The sequence below is a fragment of the Ursus americanus genome, chromosome 32 (assembly GCF_024610735.1).
Source record: "Ursus americanus isolate L20-20 chromosome 32, mUrsAme1.1.p, whole genome shotgun sequence".
Classification (NCBI taxonomy): Eukaryota; Metazoa; Chordata; class Mammalia; order Carnivora; family Ursidae; genus Ursus; species Ursus americanus.
Window position 1 is genome coordinate 27,437,483 of NC_142158.1, and position 21,417 is coordinate 27,458,899.

A 21,417-nucleotide genomic window follows, 5' to 3' on the forward strand; every position below is an offset into this window, starting at 1 on the left:
TTCTGGGGATGGAGGGCGGAAGGGAATGGCAAGGGAAGGAGACAGACAAGAAGAAACATTTTATGCACTGTCTGCCCTGAGATTTCAGCAAGAGAACACCCAGCACCACTGGGACTCCCGAACTTTAGGATCCTATTCTTGTGTGTGTGGCACACCCCAAGCCCAAGGGCTTAGTGCGTACTGCCCCTCCTTGGTTGCCAGCCTCTCACTTTTTTTTTTTTTTCCGGATCCTGGTCTAAACAGCCACCAAGACTGCGCTGGTAAGAGAAACAAAAACTTGTGCTATTCTGCCACCTGCTGGAATACAAAAGAAGGGCCTCTAACTGCCCACCTATGAACTGTTAGAATTAGTTAACAAATCTTTACCAACATGCAAAAGGTGTTGGCTACTTCAAATGATCTTGCTGAGGAAGATCTCATTATAGAGCATGGAAAATCATGACGACATGGTTTTGCTAAAAGAAAATGACCATTCTCCAACAACTAAACCTAAAGCTACAGAAGACTGTGATGTAATTAATAGAGAATTCAAAATAGCTGTCATGACAGAATTCAACAAGATACAAGAAAATCAGGCAATTCAGGAACTAAGAAATAGAATTAATGGATAGAAGGAATATTTTACCAAAGAGGCTGAAATTCTAAAAAAGAACCACAATGGAACCTCCAAGAAATCTGGAGCTGAAGAACTCAGTAAATGAGATGAGGAACACATTAGAAACATTGGAAATAGAGCAGATCAGGTGGAAGGGACAATACGTGATCTGAAGGATAGAATCTAGAAATGATTCAGGTGGAAGTGGAGAAAACTAAGATTTTTAAATTTTTTTATGGGACAAAGTAAAAAGTTATATTCTATTAATTAGAAGGAAGACGTCAATACTAATGTTAACTATTAACTTCAGTTAGCTGTTATTTCCTAAGAAACAAACACATATGTTATTCAGTAGTCTATTTTTTTTTAAAGACTTTTTTTAAAAGCTTATTTGTCAGAGAGAGAAATAGCACAAGCAGGGGCAGGCTGCAGGAAGAGGGAGAAGCAGGCTTCCTGCTGAGCAAGGATCCCAATATGGGACTGGATCCCAGGACTTGGGGATCATTAGTTGAGCTGAAGGCAGATGCTTAACCACCTGAGCCACCCAGTCATCCCTTCAGTACTGTATTTTAAAATAGAACGGGTTTCAAGTCTTGGAACTGGTCAAAATGGGAAAAATAAAAGATTGTAGCTTAAAATTTCTTTCCCCTTCAGCTTTAAATACATAAGCTTTTTTCCCCTCCTTTTTAAATTTTTATTTTCTTTTTATTTCTTTTTTTAAAATTTAAATTCAATTAATTAACATATAATGTATTTTTGGTTTCAGAGGTCAGTGATTCATCAGTCTTATATAATACTCAGTGCTCATTACATCAGTTGTCCTCTTTAATGTCCATCCGGCAGTTACCCCATCCCTTCACCCCCTCCCCTACAGCAACCCTCAGTTTTGTTTCCTATGATTAAGAGTTTCTTATGGTTTGTCTCCCTCTCTGGTTTTGTCTTGTTTTGTTTTTTCCTCTCTTCCCTGATGATCCTCTGCCTTGTTTCTTAAATTCCACACATCAGTGAGATCATATGATAATTGTCTTTCTCTGATTGACTTATTTCACTTAGCATAATACCTTCTAGTTCCACTCACATCACTGCAAACGGAAAGATTTCATTTTTTTGATGTCTGGTGAGGGGTTTATCGATTTTATTAATTCTTTCAAAGAACCAGCTCCTAGTTTGTTGATCTGTTCTATTGTTCTTTTGGTTTCTAGTTTATTGATTTCTGCTCTAATCTTTATTATTTCTCTTCTGTTGGGTTTAGGCTTTATTTGCTGTTCTTTCTCCAGCTCCTTTAGGTGTAAGTTTAGGTTGTGTATTTGAGAACTTTCTTGTTTCTTGAGAAAGGCTTGTATTGCTATATACTTCCCTCTTAGGACTGCCTTTGCTGCATCCCAAAGATTTTGAACAGTTGTGTTTTTATTCTCATTAGTTTTCATGAATTTTTAAAATTCTTCTTTAATTTCCTGGTTGACCTATTCATTCTTTAGTAGGATGCTCTTTATCCTCCAAGTATTTGAGTTCCTTCCAAATTTCCTCTTGTGATTGAGTTCCAGCTTCAAAGCACTGTGGTCCGAGAATATGCAGGGAATGATCCCAATATTTTGGTACCAGTTGAGACCTGATTTGTGACCCAGGATGTGATCTATTCTGGAGAATGTTCCATGTGTGCTCAAGAGGAATGTGTATTCTGTTGCTTTTGGATGAAAGGTTCTGAACATATCTGTGAAGCCCATCTGGTCCAGTGTGTGATTCAAACCCCTTGTTTCCTTGTTGATCTTCTGCTTAGATGATCTGTCCATTGCAGTAAGTAGAGTGTTAAAGTCCCCTACAATTATTGTACTGTTATTGATGTGTTTCTTTGATTTTGTTATCAATTGGCTTATATAATTGGCAGCTCCCATGTTAGGGTGTAAATATTTACAATTGTTAGATCTTCTTATTGGACAGACCCTTTAAGTATGATGCAGTGCCCTTCCTCATCTCTTATTATAGTCTTTGATTTAAAATCTAATTTGTCTGATATAAGGATTTCTGCCAGCTTTCTTTTGTTGTCCTTTAGCATGATAAATGGTTTTCCAGCTCCTCACTTTAAATCTGGAGGCATCTTTGGGTCTAAAATGAGTCTCTTATGACCGCATATTGATGGGTCTTGCTTTTTTACCCAATCTGATACTTTGTGTTTTTTTGATTGGGGCATTTAGTCCATTTACATTTAGAGTAACTATTGAAAGATAGGAATTTAGTGCCATTGTATTGCCTGTAAGGTGACTGTTACTGTATATTGTCTCTGTCCCTTTCTGGTCTGTGTTACTTTTGGGCTCTCTCTTTGCGTAGAGGATCCCTTTTAATATTTCTTGTAGGGTTGGTTTGGTGATCACAAATTCTTTTAGTTCCTGTGTGTCCTGGAAGGTTTTTTTTTTTTTATGTTCAGTTAGCCAGCATATAGTACATCATTTGTTTTTGATGTAGTGTTCAACAATTTATTAGTTGCATATATCACCCAGTGCTCATCACCACATGTGCCTTCCTTAATACCCATCATCTAGCTACCCTTTCCCTCTCCCCCTGCCTTTCCGTAACCCTCAGTTTGTTTCCCAGAGTCCAGAGTCTCTCATGGTTTGTCTCCCCCTCTGATTTCTTCCCATTCAGTTTTCCCTCCCTTTCCCTGTGGTCTTCTGCTCTATTCCTTATGTTCCACATATGAGTGAAACCATATAATAATTGTCTTTCTCTGCCTGACTTATTTCACTTAGCATAATCCCCTCCAGTTCCATACATGTCGATACAAATGGTGGGTATTAATCCTTTCTGATGACTGAATAATATTCCATTGTATATATGGACCACATCTTCTTTATCCATTCATCTGTTGAAGGGCATCTCAGCTCCTTCCACAGTTTGGCTATTGTGGACATTGCTGCTATGAACACTGGGGTGCATGTGTTCCTTCTTTTCACTACATCTGTATCTTTGGGGTAAATACCCAGTAGTGAAATTGCTGGGTCATAGGATAGCTCTATTTTTAATGTCTATCAAACTCAACACCCAAAAAACGAATCCATCCAGTCAATAAATGGGCAGAAGACACGAACAGACACTTCTCCAAAAAAGACATACAAATGGCTAACAGACACAGGAAAAAATATTCAATATCACTAGCCATCAGGGAAATACAAATCAAAACTACAATGAGATACCACCTTATATCAGCTAGAAAGGCAAAAATTAACAGGACAGGAAACAACAAGTGTTGGTGAAGATGTGGAGAAAGGAAAACCCTCCTACACTGATGGTGGGAATGCAAGCTGGTACAGTCACTCTGGAAAACAGTATAGAGGTTCCTCAAGACGTTAAAAATAGACCTGTCCTTCTGTTTTGAATGACATGCTAGCTGGATAAAGTATTCTTGGCTGCATATTCTTCTCATTCAGCACCCTGAGTATATCATGCCCATCCTTTCTGGCCTGCCGGGTCTCTGTGGATAGGTCTGCTGCCAATCTAATGTTTCTACCCTTGTAGGTTATGACCTATTGTCCCAAGCTGCTTTCAGGACTTTCTCTTTGTCTCTGAGATTTGCAAGTTTTGCTATTATATGTTCGGGTGTTGACCTATTTTTAATGAGTTTGAGGGGTGTTTCTCTGTGCCTCCTGGACTTTGATATCTGTTTCCTTCCCCACATTAGGGAAGTTCTCTGCTATAGTTGCTCCAATATACCTTCTGCCCCTCTTTCTCTTTCCTCTTCTTCTGGGATCCCAATTATTCAAATATTGTTTCACTTTATGGTATCACATCTTTTGTATTCTCCTCTCATGATCCAGTAGTTGTTTATCTCTCTTTTTTCTCAGCTTCTATATTTTCCATTGTTTTGTCTTCTATATCACTAATTCTTTCTTCTGCCTCATTTATCCCAGCAGTTAGAGCCTCCATGTTTGCTTGCATTTCGTTAATAGCCTTTTTGATTTTGACTTGGTTAGAAAAGACTTTAGTTCTTTTATTTCTCCAGAAAGGGATTCTCTAGTGTCTTTTATGCTTTTTTTCAAGCCCAGCTAGTATCTTTATAATCATTATTCTGAACTCTAGTTCCAACTTCTTACTTATATCCGTACTGATTAGGTCCCTGGCAGTCAGTACTGCCTCTTTTTCTCTTTTTTTGAGGTGAGTTTTTCTGTCTTGTCATTCTGTCCAGAGAAGAATAGATGAACGAGAGAACAAAATACTAAAATACTAAAATGGCAACAATGATCCCAGAGAAATACACACTAAACAAATCAGAAGAGACCCAAAACCAGAAAAGAAAAGAAAAAAAAAAAGAATATAAACAGACAGGTGAACAGAATAGAACAACACACTGGATTCTGTGTGTAGTTTGGTCTGTTTTTTTAGAAAACTAGATCCCAAAATTTTAAAGAAAGAGAAACGTATATGTATAAAAATAAAGTTAAATACAATGAAAGGATAGACTGTAACTGTAAAAGTGGAAATTAAAAGACAAGAAAAAACCAGAGGGAAAAAAAAAACAACAACCACAAAAAAGGAAGATATAAACAGAGAAGTGATCACAACAGAAGTACACTATCTCTTGAGTGTATTTTGCTCAGTTTTTTAGAAGAAACTACATCTCAAAATTGTAAGGAAAGAAAAACTTATATATACAAAAATAAAAGTAAATACAGAAAGGATAGAATGTAACTGTAAAGATGAAAATTTAAAAAGACTTTAACAAAATAAAAACAAACAAAAATCGACACACACACACACACACAAAAGGAAGAAGTAAAAGAAAAAAAGAAGAAAGAAAAACAACAACAACAAAAAAGAGAATATGATCAGACAGGTGAATAGAACAGAGCCATACACTAGATTTTGGGTGTATTTTGGTCTGTTAGAAGAAACGGCATCCCAAAATTATAAAAAAAAAAAAAGGGAGAAACTTACATATATAGAAAAATAAGATTAAATACAATGAATGGAGTGTAACTGTAAAAATGAAAATTAAAGATTTTAAAAATGAGTTGATAAAACAAGAAATCGGTTGCAAAAGGAAAGAAAAAATCAATAAAAATTAAAGGTGAAAAACTAAGGAATCATGGGGAAAAAAGCCATGAATTCTCTGTGCTGTCTTCCCCTAGAGCTGGAGTTTTGCAGTCCTCATCGAAAGGTAAGTTTGTCTTGGCTGGATGTTCTTGCTGAACTTGGTGGGGAGGGGCCTGTTGCATTGATTCTCAAGTGTTTTTGCCTCAGGTGGAATTGTACTGCCCTTCCCAGGGGCCAAGCTACGTAATCTGCTCCAGTTTGCTCCTTGTGGGTTTTGTTCCCTGAAGGCTTTTCTCAGAGTTTTAGGGAATGAGAATGAAAATGGAGGCCTCCTAATCTCTGCCTTGGGCTGAAAGCTCAGGTCCCCACTCCTCAGTGTGCCCTCAGAGAAAAGCAGACAACCACTCCTGTCTCCCTGGTCTCCAGCTGCACTCAGGGCTCACCAGGCCTGTGACTGAGCATTTCTATCTCAGGCACATGGCCCTTTTCGAGTCTCCAAACCTTGCAGACTCTTGTCTGCCACTCCTGTGCCACTCCTACCAGAGTAGGAAGGGTGGGGTCTGGCTGGTTCGGCCACTTGTTGGGCCCCTGCTCTGAGAGCAGCGGTTGGATCATCCCGTTGTTCGTAGTTTATGGCAACACCGAGCCGAGAGCCCACTCCTGGGCTCACTGGGCGCAGTCAGCTTCCCTGCTCGATGCCTGGGAGCTCTGCCTGGGACACCTGTCGGTCAATCTGAAGTGAGTGGTTTAGGTCCAAGAGGGTGCTCTTTGCTCCTTGAGAGTGACGGGAGGAGGTGCAGGAGCCGATGATGGGAGGGGTACCCAGGATGGTGTAGAAGCCGGTTGTACAAGCTGCACCCACGGTGTGCACAAACAGGAGGAGGGGAAGAGGGAGGAAGACGAGCTGGGGTGCTGCCAGCAAGGCTGGAGGTGAATAAGAGCTCAGGCAGAAGAGACCTTCCTTGCTGCCTCTGCTGCTACCTTGGCCCCCATGGAAAAGCTTGTGATGAAGGGGGACAAACAAACAAACAAAAGAGGCAAGTCCTGAAGTTTACCCTTGAAAGCACCCACCCGGTAGAAGATGGAATCGTGGCTGCTGTCAATCTTAAGTGGTTTCTTCAAGAGAGAATCAAACTGAATGGAAAAGCTGGGAGTCTGGGTGGAGGGGTTGTAACCATTGAAAGGAGCAAGAGCAAGTTTACTGTAACTTTTGAGGTGCCTTTTCCCGTTAAGATATTTGAAATATCTCACCAAAAAATAGTTGAAGAAGGACAATATGGTTTGCATGAAGTTGCTAAGTGCAAAGAGAGTTACTAATCGTATTACTTCCAGATTAACCAGGATGAGAAAGGAGAGGAAGAAGGAGAATTAAAATTAATTTATCTGGAATATTTTGTAAGAGTTCTTGAATAAAATGGTGGTTTTCCTTGTATCTCTGCAGTGTGGATTGACCAGAAAATTGGAAATCATAATAAAAGAACTTTACGTAGGCTGCCATTCTCTTCTTTGTAATTAGACTTATTTTTCCTGCTTGAAAACTTTAGATATTGTGGTAATAATACCAAAATAGAAGTAAGGTCCTCTCAAGGAATTGCCAGCGATTTGACCTTGAGCAGGCGCATAAGGGTGTGGAGCCGTGTGCACTTTAGTCACTCTTTTACTTTAAAAAGTGTGAGAGTTTTGATGAGGAAACAGAAGGCAAGCTGAGGACAAAGCAGAAACTGACGCCCTGCAAACCCCCCCCCCCATGGGATGTATGTGACCTTCCTCAGGCACTCCTGGCTGCCCTCAAGGACAAAGAAATAGTTAACCTATAGATACCACGATCCCTCAGTTTACAAATGTCTTCGCAGTCTACAAGAACAAAGCATCTCTGTCGGTAACCTAGCTTCCAGAAGGGAATATAGATACAATTGAATGTCCTTGTAGTCTGCAGCCTCCAGGAAGTTCCTGACTATCTTCATGTTAATGCCTCACCAGAGGCATTGACTTGACAATGGCAAGGCCTCGGGTATCTTGTGAATCTTCTTTAACATATGAAAGTATTTTCTCAACCTCCCTTTTTCCTTTCCTCCCCCAACCCCATGGTATATAATCAGCCACCCCTCACAACCCGGGGCAGCAGCTCTTTCTGCCCATGGGTCCTGTCCCCGTGCTTTAATAAACCACCAATTTTGCACCAAAGATGCCTCAAGAATTCTTTCTTGGTTGTCGGCTCCGGACTCCACCCCACTGAACCTCACCTGTCCCTTATCGGTTTCATCTGGTGCTTTTCTTAGAGATTCATTTATACAAAGATGGGGACTTCTAATTCACTGAAAGCAAAACCAGTGACTTCTTTGAGGTTCTCTTCTTGCAGTGTTGATAAAAATTCAGGGTTCTAGGGCATTTACTTCAATTTTTTATTACTATTTATTCGATGCACACAATTATTATGTACGCTAATCCTTTTTCTTCCTGTAGAAATAAAATGTCGTTTTGTCCTGCTGCATATTCTACTACCTTCCAGAAAACAGTTTGGAGAGCAGTCGTAGAAGTCCCAGGTGCTGGGCTGGCGGCTCAGGTGATGAGATAATTCACCCAAGCAGGACACAGGAGATAGAAGTTTACGGAATACACTGCAAGGGAGCAGCGGGCAGGACAGCTCTGTCTGCCAGGAGGCGGTGGTGGGGGCTACAGTTAAGTGGGGGAGTGAGGAGGTATGGGAACCTATGGAATTTTCCGTTTTTGGTACCTGTGCCCAGTCTTAGTAACCCATTGGTCAGTGAGGGCTTTTGGCTGTTTCAAGGTGGGTCCCCCGATGGGCCTGTTTGCACTCAGCCTGGTGGCCGATCTGGGACTTTCTTCCTTACTCAGGGTTCCAGGGCTCAAGCCTGCAGCCTGAAAGCGCCCTCTACACCAGGTTTTAAATTAAGTAAAAGTGCACAAAAATGAATTTGTAAATAATCACTGCTTCTGCAACTCTGCAACAAACTGTTGCTTTGGCCCCGAGCAGGGAGAGCTGGAGATGAGCAATAGGAGAGCTTCCAGCGTTGACGCGTGCGCATCTCCTGGGGATCGGAGACATTCATGGGGATGGGATGCGAAGGAGAAGCAATGGAGAGACACTTCATGCTGAGGAGATGGGAAAAAATTGTGGACATGCCCAGGGAATAGTAACTTCTGTGTCTTTTAGGCCATGGATGAATTTAATGTCAGGTCGTTCTACAAACTGACATTAAGCTGGACCAGACAGAAAGTGGTATTTTGTTGCCCAGTGTGCAGAGGCTAGAGATCTGGGAAAGATATTAAGTTGTAAAGATGTCATTGTTGCCAACCAAAAACCAAGAGTATTGAAAGTGACTTTGAAAAGACACCCTCATGCTTTATTACACCCCTCCAAAATCTAAACAGTTTTGCAGAAATGTCTGCATTGTATTAAAATTACAGAGTATATTAAGGAGCGCATGTGTTGTGATGAGCACTGGGTGTTATACACAACTATCGAATCGTTGAACACTACGCCAAAAACTTATGATGTACTATATGCTGGCGAACTGAACATAATAAACAAACAAACATAAAATAAAATGGAAGAGTATAAACTCATGTTTTTAGAGTTTGCCTACAGCTCATTTCCACACCTGAAATTCTTGGGCTCTGCTAGGTGCAGAGCTGGAAATTAAATGTTTGAGTCCTACCTTTGCTTCATTTTAATATTTAGTGCTCCTTAGATTGAATTTAAGGTGTTGAATCTTTGCAATTTCATTTGTGGTAAAGGCTCTGGTATTTTCTATTTTTGTGCAAATTTCTTTCTTTCTTTCTTTTTTTTTTTGCAACAAAATAGCCAAAGTTTATTCAGGACTTACAAAATGCCAGACGATGTTCTAAGATCATTATGTGTTTTAAATCATTTAATCTCTTAGGGCGGGAATAAATTCTTACTATTAGAATGGAAGAATTAATTAATCAGTTATTCAATTATTCATTCTATGGCAATAACAGTGATTCTAGAAATCATTATCTTTTTTAGAAGATACAAAGATCAAATGATCCCAAGAGCAGATGACTATTGTGCATTTATTATGTGCTTTACCACAAAACATCTCATTTAATTTCAAAAATAACTTAAAATGTGCAAATTTCTTGAAGCAGAATTGTTTGCATGTTTTTCTGCCTTCAGAGAAGGCGAGGTTTCTTTCTGGTTTAACTGAGGCATCAGCTTGTCTTCGGCACTGTCCGTTACCACGATTGTTAGTAAGTTTATGACCTGGATTTGCAAATTGTACTGTTTGTTGCATTGATGTTCGCCTGTAGTGATTCTTTGTAAAATATTAACCCTGGGCTGAAATTAGGATATAAGTTTTTTTCGAACTAGTCCCAGATTTTAAAACTTGTAATAAAATTGAAACTCATTGGGTTTTTCTACGTCTTTTTGAACTCTCATAATTGAGTTTTGGTCACATTTTATAGTAAAGTGGCTAACACATGGTTACAAAAAAAAAAAAAATGCCCAGACAGAAGAAAGAGGACTTCCATTCTGAAAGCTCATCAGCTCAGACAGATGAGCAGATGCATGTTTTTTTTTTTTTTGTTTTCCACCAACATAAAGTGAAATTAGGGAGTCCATTTTGGGCCAGAATAGACAGGGAATGTCCTTGAAACAAAAGGAGTTTCGGCACCTGCCTGGGAATATTCCTTAAAGACCCTGTCCCGTGGTAGACTAACCGGACAATTGGCTCCAATTATCATAACCAAGGAAATGAATGAGGGAGAAGTCCCCACATAGAATAAGAATAACCTGGGTTTATTAAGAGGAGGAACAATTGAGAGAGTGAGTGTCCCCTTCTTTAGGGATGGCCTGTGATTCCTCTGGAAAGCTGCATTTATTAGGAGGAGGAGGCCTATTTAGACAATCATCAACTAATATGTCGGGAGGGGGATTATTAGCCTTGTTAGTGGCCAAACATATTCTGCAGAGGTCAGGATCTGGATTTAGAGCCATGAAGGCCTGGACATAGGGTACCCCCATCCATTTGGCCCGTTGCCTACAGAAGAGATCAAAATGATAGATCGTATTGAAGCTTAGTGTCTCATTAATTGGCCATTTTAACTCATCTCCTAATGAGTACTGAGGCCATGAAGTGTTACAGAGAAGATCAGTCTTGTCTTTCTTAAATCTTGCAATCTGAATTGATTCCAGGGGGTGAAGAGGCATCCCAAGGGAGAGTCCTTGGGGGACTGAAGAAGATCCCATGTTCCTAGAAAAGCAGAGAAGGTCCATTAACAAGAAAATCCCCCATATTCCCTGGTGACGTCCCATGCAGGATATGTCTGAGGTTCCCAGTGTCAAAGTGACTGGAGGCGTCCATAGAACAAAGTAGCTGTGAACACTGCCAGACTTATAGGAGGGATGTAGGAGGGATGCTGGTGTTTCCCCCACCTCCTCATTGCATTCTAGACTACAAATTAATGCTGGCGAATGGACTGAAATACTGTGACATGCCATGAATAACCTGCTGTTTTTAACCCATGGGAAACAGTAGAAAAATTTTACGAGGAGAAATTACCCAACGTTGTGATTCAAGTAGTGATTAGAGGACAGTGATGAAAAATTGTAGAGACAGAAATCCATCATGGTGGGCACCTGGGTGGCTCAGCTGTTAAGCGTCTGCCTTTGGCTCAGGTCATGATCCCAAGGTCCAGGGATTGAGTCCCGCATCGGGCTCCCTGCTTGGCGGGAAGCCTGCTTTGCCCTCTCACTCTCCCCTTGCTTGTGTCCCCTCTCTCACTGTCTCTCTCTGTCAAATAAACAAATAAAATCTTAAGAAAAAAAAAAAAAGAAATCCATCATGGTCTAAGTGACATTCCAGCACATGTAGTCTTTACAGCCAACTTCCTTAGGAAGCAGACACCTGTTGGGTTTTAATTCAGTTTGGTTGACTCTCAGTAGAGGTCTTGTGGCCAGAAATGGCTAGAACAGGGATGTGGAAGAGACCACATTGGACCAATGAGGAGGAAACCTCACAGTAGAGTCTTAAGATGGGCTGCCATCCTAGTGACTTAGGTGGCTGTCCTGTGCCCAAGAAAGAGAGCTTTGTATAAGGATAGGAATAAAAAGAAGGCATCAAGTTTCTGGGTCTTATTACCATTTCAGCCAGGGGACTAGCTTCCAGTCAAAATATGGGCTTTCATTCCTCCCCTTAGAGCAGCCATGGGCTAGAGGATTGCAGCCTGAGCAATTGACATGAAAGTGTCCCGATAAGACTGTACTCCTTGCATAGCCCCTGAAATGAAAGTAAAGGAAGAGAAGTTTGCACTGAGGCTTGAAGTCCAGATAAGAAGAAAGTCCCCACGTTGGGCACCAAAATGATGTGGGACTGGTGAGCAAATGGTCAAGATATAATTTTTGAGAGTTTTCCATGTAAAAGGTGGTTTTATTATAGCACAGGGACAGGACCATGGGCAGAAAGAGCTGCACAGGGATCGTGAGCTGCGAGTGATCCTATACTTTATAGTTAGTGGAGGTTAGGGATAGTGTAAGTCTCAAAGGAATTTGGAAGCAAGGCTTCCAGGACCTTGAGGGCCAGCTGCTATTAAGATAAGTTTAATTACTACTGTCTAGTAATACATTAGTCCTGAGACCCTTCAGATGTATATCAGTGGACCGATGTTTGTAAGGTGATTGCTATCATATATTTTGGGTGGGGCTGTTTATTGTTATCACAGGGAGGTAACACTAACAAGAATAAAGCTATAGTGGTCAAACATGAAAGGAAGTCCTTGGGGGAGCTGTAGGAGTGTTATAATCTATAAGCCTGGAGGCTATGAGCCACAGCAAGTTCCAGGTTTTGTTCTGTCTTCTCTCATCAGGTAATCACCCAAAGATAATGAAAATACACATTTGATAAGGCATAAACACCGCCATGTTTATTGTATCATTATTTATAATAGCTAAGATTTGGAAGCAACCTACAAGTCCATTGACAGATGAATGGACAAGGGGGAGGTCGTATATATACACAATGGAATATTATGCATCCAGAAAAAAGGATAAGATCGTGCTATTTGCGACAACATGGATGGACCTAGAGGGTATTATGCTAAGTGAAAGAAATCAGACTGGGAAAGACAAACACTGCATGATTTTACTCATATGTGGAATCCAAACAAACCAAATGAATAAGCAAAAAACTAAAGCAGAATCAGACCTGTAAACACAGAGCACAAACCCATGGTTGCCAGAAGGAAGGTGGATTGGGGGTTGGGCCAAAATGGGTGAAGATAGTGGGAGATAGGCTCCCAGGTAGATAGATGGTAGGTACACCTGTGGAGAGCATAGAATATTTAACTTGCTGGATCAGTATGTTGTCACCTAAAAATAATGTAACATTGTCTATCAATTATAGTCAGATAAAAATGATTCATAAAAAAATTAAAATAAATTGAGCTTTACTTTATCACAGGTTTTTAAAAAGTGGGTGTATATTATTTTATTTATTTTTTAAAGATTTTTATTTATTTGACAGAGATAGAGACAGCCAGAGAGAGAGGGAACACAAGCAGGGGGAGTGGGAGAGGAAGAAGCAGGCTTCCAGTGGAGGAGCCTGATGTGGGGCTCGATCCCAGAACCCCAGGATCACGCCCTGAGCTGAAGGCAGATGCTTAACTACTGAGCCACCCAGGCGCCTCTAAAAGGTGGGTTTAATACTTTCCACCAACTGGCACATTACAAAATTCACAATTCTTTTTACCTTAGCCATTGTTTTACAGCATAAATGTTTGTCTGGAAGTGTTTCAAAAGCACTTAAAGCAACTAAAGATAAGAGGTATTATATGGGTATGAAAGTAGAAAGTACAATCTTAACACCCCACTATATAATTTATATTTTGAGCAAGAAAAAATCATTCATGCCAGTGAATAGTGTTTGTTGATAAACAGCTGGACCATGAGTTTGATGAGCTGGGGGAGGGCAGTGAAGTTCGCTGTTCGGTGTCCCTCCTGCAGTGTCTCCAGGTGTCCTTTCAGTGTCCTTCAGGAAAATCTTCCCTTTGCTTGGTCATTCCTCTCCCTCCCCTCCCATCATGGGATCCAAAGGTTGCCATTCGGGAGAGATAAGCTTTCTGGCCATATCACCCTGGGCCATTGCTGAGTCCAAGGTCCCCTTCCTGCTCCTCTTTCACCCTGAGTTGTGAGGAGCTGGGGGCTGGGCTGGGCTTGAGGACTGGGGTGTGCAGGGGTGTTGGGGCAGTGTCCCTGCAGCTCCAGCCCTCCCTCCTCTGGGAACTTCCTGGATGAAATATTACTAGATGGCAGGGCTCATGTCTTCCTTCATCTCTGCATGTGAGAATGAAGTGTCATAAATACAACTTGTGTAGCCCAGGTCCCGGCACTTAGTAGGTACCCATCAAATTTGTTTTTTTTCCTTCTGTTTTTGCATAAAATAACCCTAATATCTCTCAGGCCTTGAGGAGTTTCCCCATTGGGCAGGGAAAAGTGGTGGCAGTGGGGAGTGGAACTAGAAGCTAATATTGGTCCTTGTTCATTCATTATTTTTTAATTAAGATGGATTTTCCCAATATTCCTGACTCTAAGTGGATATTAGCAGAAATGGACCTTTGGGGACGACAGCATGGATGCACTCAGGTAGATCCAGAAGTCCTGGGTTTGTCCAGAGTTTTAATACATCCATCCAGACATCTGGGCAGAAACCAATCACTCCCATGCATCAATGGGTCAGTCCTTGTTCCATTAAAACAAACAGCAGATCAATCAGAAAAATCAACAGTGAACACAGGCTGAGAGAAGCTTTGCTGGGAGCAAGGCCAGGTCCTTGGTCTTGAGCAGCAAAGGGCTGGGGAACAGCAGGACAGTGTGCATTAGCTGAGAGCCACAGTGTCCTTGAGGAGGAAAAAGTCTGACTCTCATGCTTCTCAGTGATTCCCTGGTCATAATTCTGGGGCAGAAGAGGAACAGCACACGGGAGCTGGCATGTCCTTCATGGGGAGGGACTTGAGTCTGGGCCCTGTGTCCCTGGGCATCTGCGGTGTCCTGTGACTCTTGCCCCTGTGCTGAGGCAGGAAGGATCTGGTCCTGTGGGCAGAGCAGGCTGGGAAAGTTTCCGAAGGGCTGGGAGGGCTTTCTTGGTATCAGGGTTGTGGGGCCCCCACCCCCCCATCAGCCTAATGAACAGTAGGAAAGGCTGTGCTCCTGCTGGGGACTGTGGCCAGCCCTAAGCCCTGCTGTCTGCTCTGGGGCCCAGAGCTGTGGGCTGGCCCTGCCTCCTCTCTGTAGGTATTCACCTGCCTCCTGCCCTGTGTCTCCCCAGCTCTGAGGAAATGGAGGATTGCTGCAGGGGCTCTTTGCTCTCCCTTCTCCCCTCCCTGCTTCTCCTCCTCCAGCTGCCTGCTGGGGGGTCTGCAGGTGAGTGTGCCCCTCCCCCTTCCTGTGTCTCCCTTGGGTGGGTGAGAGCCACCAGGAGCTCTGTTGGTGTCTCCATCAGGATGGATGGCTATTGGTGGAGGCCCTCACCTAGAAAGGTTCTGGAGATCCTCTAACCACTAGTAGCATCTAAACTTTTAAGGAGAGTCCCAAAACAGTAAACAAGGGCAGAGGACCATGACAGTTGTCTAATGAGGAGTTTATGTCTTATAAAATTAAAAATGTGAATTTCACCATGAAAAGTGTGAAAATAAATTTGCCCCCATTTCTTGTTTCTTTGCTTTATTGGTATCTAAGCAGTTATTCTCTAATTCAATGCACCCACAGCTATTTACAGGGTATGGAGTATGTGTTAGGTGTTACTCTATGTAGAAAGCAGACAGAATCCCTATCTTCACAGAGCTTACATTCTGGCAGGAGACAGCAAATCACAATGCCATATAATCTGTCTGTTAGAGGAGTGGAGATCATGGGACAAGGAAGTAGAGCAGGTGGGGCAGTCGGGGGTGCAGGAGTTGCTGTGGACAAGCAGCAGTGCTCCACAAGGTGGCCAAATAGGCAGTGAGTTGGGAATGAAAATGTGGAGGAGGTGGGGAACCAGCCTGTGAAGATCCCCACAGAAAGAACATTTCCACAGGGGTGACCAGCCAGAGCAAAGCTGGTAGTGTGCTTGATCAAACACAGAGGAGACAATTATTGGCTGGAGCAGAGTGAGGAAGATGGAGAGAAGCAGGAGTTGAGTGTCAGAGAACTCTGGGAAGTCTTCCCCTTGGGATTTTGGGCTACGTGGGGAACTGGGGAGCCATTGCAGGACTTTGAGCCAAATAAGGACATGGTTCTGCTTACAGGTTAAAAGGGTCACACACATGGGGCTGGGGAGAGGATAGTCACAGGAGACTAGTCACTGTTATCCCCCAAGTGAGACAGATTGTGACTCAGCCAAATTTGAGTAGCACAGGAGGTGATAAGTTGCTCTTCAGAGGTCCAACAGGGCTAGTCCTACCGAAGAATTGTTTTGTGGCTTGTCCACCAGTCCTCAGAAGGCCAAGGGCTGTCAGGGGTTGTTGGTGGGGTGAACCTTCTTTTGTAACTGGTACTGATTTTGTGCCTGTGACCTACGGAATAGGGACAGATTTTACTGGAAGTAGCTGTGGGCTTTAGTTTTTTGTGCACATGGAATTCAGGAGAGGAGAAACATATGTACAGAAATAATAAACTTAGAAGCAGGTGTGGGGAAGTTCCCAGGTGTGGATCAATGAGCAGAGAGTTCCCACCTAGGACACAAGTATGCTCTTTGGTGAGTTTTCAGTCCTGTCCTAAGAGGAGGCAGGTTAGAGCTGTGGATCTCAGAGTGTGGTCCCTGGAACATCAGTATCAGCATCCCCACTACCTCCTTAGAAATGCACATTTTTGGACCCATCCCAGACCTATTGAACCAGGAGCTCTGGGGGTGGAGCCGAAAAGTCTGTGTTTCACAAGCCTTCCTGGTGATTGTGATGCCCATGGAAGGTTAGAACCACTGAGTTAGAGTCCTTCATGGAAGGGCCTGGAGCCAGGAGCACAGGCTGCTGAGGGAGTCTCTTTGACACCATTTCTGGGTGTCAAAGTTGTGGTAAGATGATCTTGCCCTGATTCAGAGTGGTTACCTCTGGGTCCTTCAGGTCAGGGCCTCCCACCTGACACTTACCTCCTCCTTCCTGGGCCTCCCACCTGACAGTGTGTTCCCTGCCCCTGCCCTTTCTCACTCCTACGTCTGTGTCAACAGAGGAATTCATCTCATCACTCGTGAAGACCTTCCTCACCTTGGGGGGAGGCCATCCTGCACATCCACAAGATCCAGGCTTTCGACAATGGGCTGTATACCTGCGTCTTCAGAAAAGGAAGCTTCTGTGAATCTGCCTGTTTGGAGGTGAAGGTGGCAGGTGGGTGGTTGACCTACATTAAATTCTGCAGTATTAGAGTTGGGAACAACCTCAGAGCCAAGGAAAGCCAAGCCCCTTATTTTTCAGATGAGGGAAAGGAGGTCTTTCACTTACACAGTTGTTCAATACCAATATATAGAACCCCTACTAAGTACCAGGTCCCCTTTTGAATACCTGGACACATCAGTGAAGCAAAGAAAGATCCCTTCACTGCATAGTTTATATTCTAGAGGCAATAAACAGACAGGTGGGGGATAGATGATGTTAGATGATAGTGAGTAAGCATTTAGACAAGTGGATATCTGAGGGTGAGAGTTCCAAGCAGAGGAACACCCATGTGAAACACTTGAGGAAGGAGTGTGGCTGGTGAGTCTGGGCACACAGGGAGTCCACATGGTTGGTAAGAGAGGTGAATGGAAGGGTGATGAGAAGTGACAATCCTGGAATAAAGAGATGTTCTTGGACCAGGTGCACAGAGAAGGGACTGATCATGAAAAGTTCATGAGGAGCACACACTTGAACAGGTACTTGAGTGAAGCACATAGTGTTCCAAATAGTCCTGCTGGTTGTTGGACTGGACCATGAGGGGCACAGAGAGCATGGTTACTGCGGTTATGACAGTTAACCAAATAGCCCAGAGGCTGGAATGTGTGTGCCCTGTGGGGCATAGGTATGGAATTTGGGGAGGAAGTTGACAGGGATTTTGTGGGGTGCAGTGGCAGATGTCAGTGTAGAGAAGTCTTTGTGTGCTGTGTAATGGGGTTAGGATGCAGACCTAAGGAAATTTTAAACAGAACCGTGCGGGGTTTAGGGTTTGCTTTAACAGCATGAGGGACGTGGTTGGAAGGAGAAGAGACGGGAGGCATGGGTGTAGTTACACAGAGGAAAGTTTGCTATCTGACTTCACGTAGGGGCAGTTGGGTGGAAGAGGAGGCATCTGGCTTCAGAGAGATTTGGAAAGTAGACTCAACTGAGTCTGTAGATTTGGGAACAGAGTTTAGAGGTGGAAGAGGGGACTACAGAGAGTCTCAGGGTTTCTCTTTGGCCATTTGTTTAACAGTAGTAGAAATATTGATAATTATGTGTTATTTGCCAGTTGTTGTCATATTGCTGTGTAATACACAACTACAGAAATCTTAGTGGCATATAGCCATTTATTTAATTTAGGTATTTAGGGAGTTCAGCTCATCTAGGCTGTATTTCACTTTTTTTTTTTTTTTGCTGGTGGGATTGGAGTGTAAATTTTTTAAAATTTATTTTTAATTTTTTTATTATGATATGTTAGTCACCATACAGAACATCGTTAGTTTTTGATGTAGTGTTCCATGATTCATTGTTTGAGTAGAACACCCAGTGCTCCATGCGATAGGTGCCCTCCTTAATACCCATCACCGGGCTCACCCATCCCCCACACCCGCCCCTCTAAAACCTTCAATTTGTTTCCCGGAGTCCATAGACTCTCATGGTTCATCTCCCACTCTGATTACCCCCCCCCTTAATTTTTGATTTCCTCCCTGTAATGTCCTCCATGCTATTCCTTATGTTCCACATATGATAACTGTCTTTCCCTGTTTGACTTATTTCACTTAGCATAAGCCCCTCCAGTTCCATCCATGTTGATGCAAATGTTAGGTAATCATTCTTTCTGACGGCTGAGTAATATATCATTGTATATATAGACCACATCTTCTTTATCCATTCGTCTGTTGAAGGGCATCTCGGCTCCTTCCACAGTTTAGCTATTGTGGACAATGCTGCCATGAATGTATTTCGCTAATCTGGCCTGGGCGTACTCCTACATCTTTGGTCATTTTGGGGAAATATCATTAAATGCAAAATCTCCCAAATCAGAAATCTTCTCCACAAAGATAATAGGGAAAAATAATTTTTATTATTTATTAGCATTAACTACAATGTGATGTGCATCACAGAGATTCTATCAAGAGATGCAAAAACAAATAAATCTCACCCTTTTTCATAGCCATGCAGACACAACTCATTACATACATGTTCTCAGGATAGACAGTTACAAACTCTCAAGCAGGCAGACTTGACAGCACCATTTGTCACAAATAGTTCACCCTATGTTTACTTGGCAATCAGGGTGACCATTATGTTAGCTAATTGGTTTTACCTGGAAGAAAACCAAATTCTCCCATCTTTATGACAGGAGGTGATTTTACACTTGGATCCTGGTGCCCACTGACATTAGGCTCCTACCCTGGCACAGGGAGGGGTGCTGTCTTTCTTGGTGTTAACAGTTCAAAGAGAGGGTTTCCAGGTCCTTGAGAAAGACATTCCTGGGTCACAAAGCTGGCAAAAGGCCAATCTAGTTTTTACGTTTCAGAAAGGGCAGAAAGCACCCACAATCACAAGTTTCCTCACGTAAATGCTGTAAGAAAAGGAAGGAAAGGAACTCTCTTCCCTTATTTTCAATAGAGAAATGAATTCTTACCTTGAATTTTTATTTGTTCTTACAGTGGATCTTGGCTGGATTTGCTCACATGGGTTTTGTTCAGCTGCCTGTTGGTTGATGTTGGACAGCTTCAGCTGGAAAGGCTGCGCTAACCTGGGCATATCCCTTATGGTTTTTGGTGCTATTATAAATGGAATCCATTCTCTAATTTCTCTTTCTACAGTTACGTTGTGTGTATAGAAAAGCAACTGATTTCTGCGCATTGATTTTGTATCCAGCCACGTTACTGAATTGCTGTATGATTTCTAGTAATTTGGGGATGGAGTCTCTTGGGTTTTCCACATAAAGTATCATGTCATCTGCAAAGGGAGAGAGTTTGACTTCTTCTTTGCCAATTAGAATACCTTTTATTTCTTTCCGTTGTCTGATCGCTGATGCTAAGACTTCCAGTACTGTGTTGAACAATAGCGGCGAGAGTGGGCATCCTTGTCATGATCCTGATCTTAAGAGAAAGGCTCTCACAGTTTTTCCCCATTAAGAATGATATTCACTGTGGGCTTTTCACATATGGTTTTTATGAAATTGAGGAATGTTCCCTCTATCCCTACACTGTAGATAGTTTGAATCAACAAACTGAGGGCTTTAGAAGGGAGGGGGGTAGGGGATTGGGATAGGCCGGTGATGGGTATTAAGGAGGGCACGTATTGCATGGTGCACTGGGTGTTATATGCAAGTAACGAATCATGGAACTTTACATAAAAAACTAGGGACGTACTGTATGGTTACAACATAACATAATAAAAAATTATTATAAAAAAATTAAAAAAATAAAATGGTTAATTTTATAGTATGTGAATTCTACCTCAATAAATAAACCCACCAACCTCAAAAAAAAAAAAAAAAAAAAGGAAAGGATGCTGTATTTTGTTGAATGCTTTTTCTGCATCATTTGAGAGGAACATATGGTTCTGGTCTTTTCTTTTATTAATGTGCTGTGTCACACTGATTGATTTGCAAATGTTGAGCCACCCTTGCATCCCAGGAATATATCCCACCTGGTCATGATGGATAATTCTTGTAATGTACTGTTGGATCTTATTGGCTAGGATCTTGGTGAGTATTTTGGCATCCATATTCATCAGGGATATCGGTCTGTAATTCTCCTTTTTTGATAAGTCTTTGCCTGATTTTGGGGTCAGGGTAATTCTGGCCTCATGGCAGGAGTTTGGAAGTTTTCCTTCTGTTTCTATTTTTTATTTTTCATTTTTCTTTCTTTCTTTTTTTTATTATAATAATATTTTTTAAATATATTATGTTAGTCACCATACAGTACATCCCAGGTTTTTGATATAAAGTTCCATGATTCATTACTTGCGTATAACACCCAGTGCACCATGCAATATGTGCTCTCCTTAATACCCATCACCAGTCTATCCCATTCCCCTACCCCCCTCCCCTCTGAAGCCCTCAGTTTGTTGCCCAGAGTCTACAGCCATACCACCCTGAACGCGCCCGATCTCGTCTGATCTCGGAAGCTAAGCAGGGTCGGGCCTGGTTAGTACTTGGATGGGAGTTTTGAATGTTCTTGACCACTAATTGCAATCCATAACATCCAAGATCCAAGATCTACAAAGAATTTCTCAAACTCAATACACAAGAAACAAATAAACAAATCATAAAATGGGCAGAAGATATGAACAGACACTTTTTCAATGAAGACATACAAATGGCTAACAGACACATGAAAAAATGTTCAAAATCATTAGCCATCAGGGAAATTCAAATCAAAACCATACTAAGATACCACCTTACGCCAGTTAGAATGGCAAAAATTGACAAGGCAAGAAACAACAATTGCTGGAGAGGATGTGGAGAAAGGGGATCCCTCCTACATTGTTGGTGGGAATGCAAGTTGGTACAGCCACTCTGGAAAACAGTGTGGAGGTCCCTTGAAAAGTTAAAAATTGAGCTACCCTATGATCCAGTAATTGCACTACTGGGTATTTACCCCAAAGATACAGATGTAGTGAAGAGAAGG

General features: G+C 42.1%; 1 protein-coding gene and 1 pseudogene across 1 annotated transcript in view; both read left to right on the plus strand.

The window, feature by feature from the left end:
* The window catches only part of LOC123790956 (butyrophilin subfamily 1 member A1-like), a 107,757-nt gene that overhangs the window by 15,732 nt on the left and 70,608 nt on the right, over positions 1 to 21,417 (plus strand). The gene's annotated exons all lie outside the window — the stretch shown is intronic.
* On the plus strand, positions 6,609 to 8,504 carry LOC123791061 (large ribosomal subunit protein eL22 pseudogene; annotated as a pseudogene).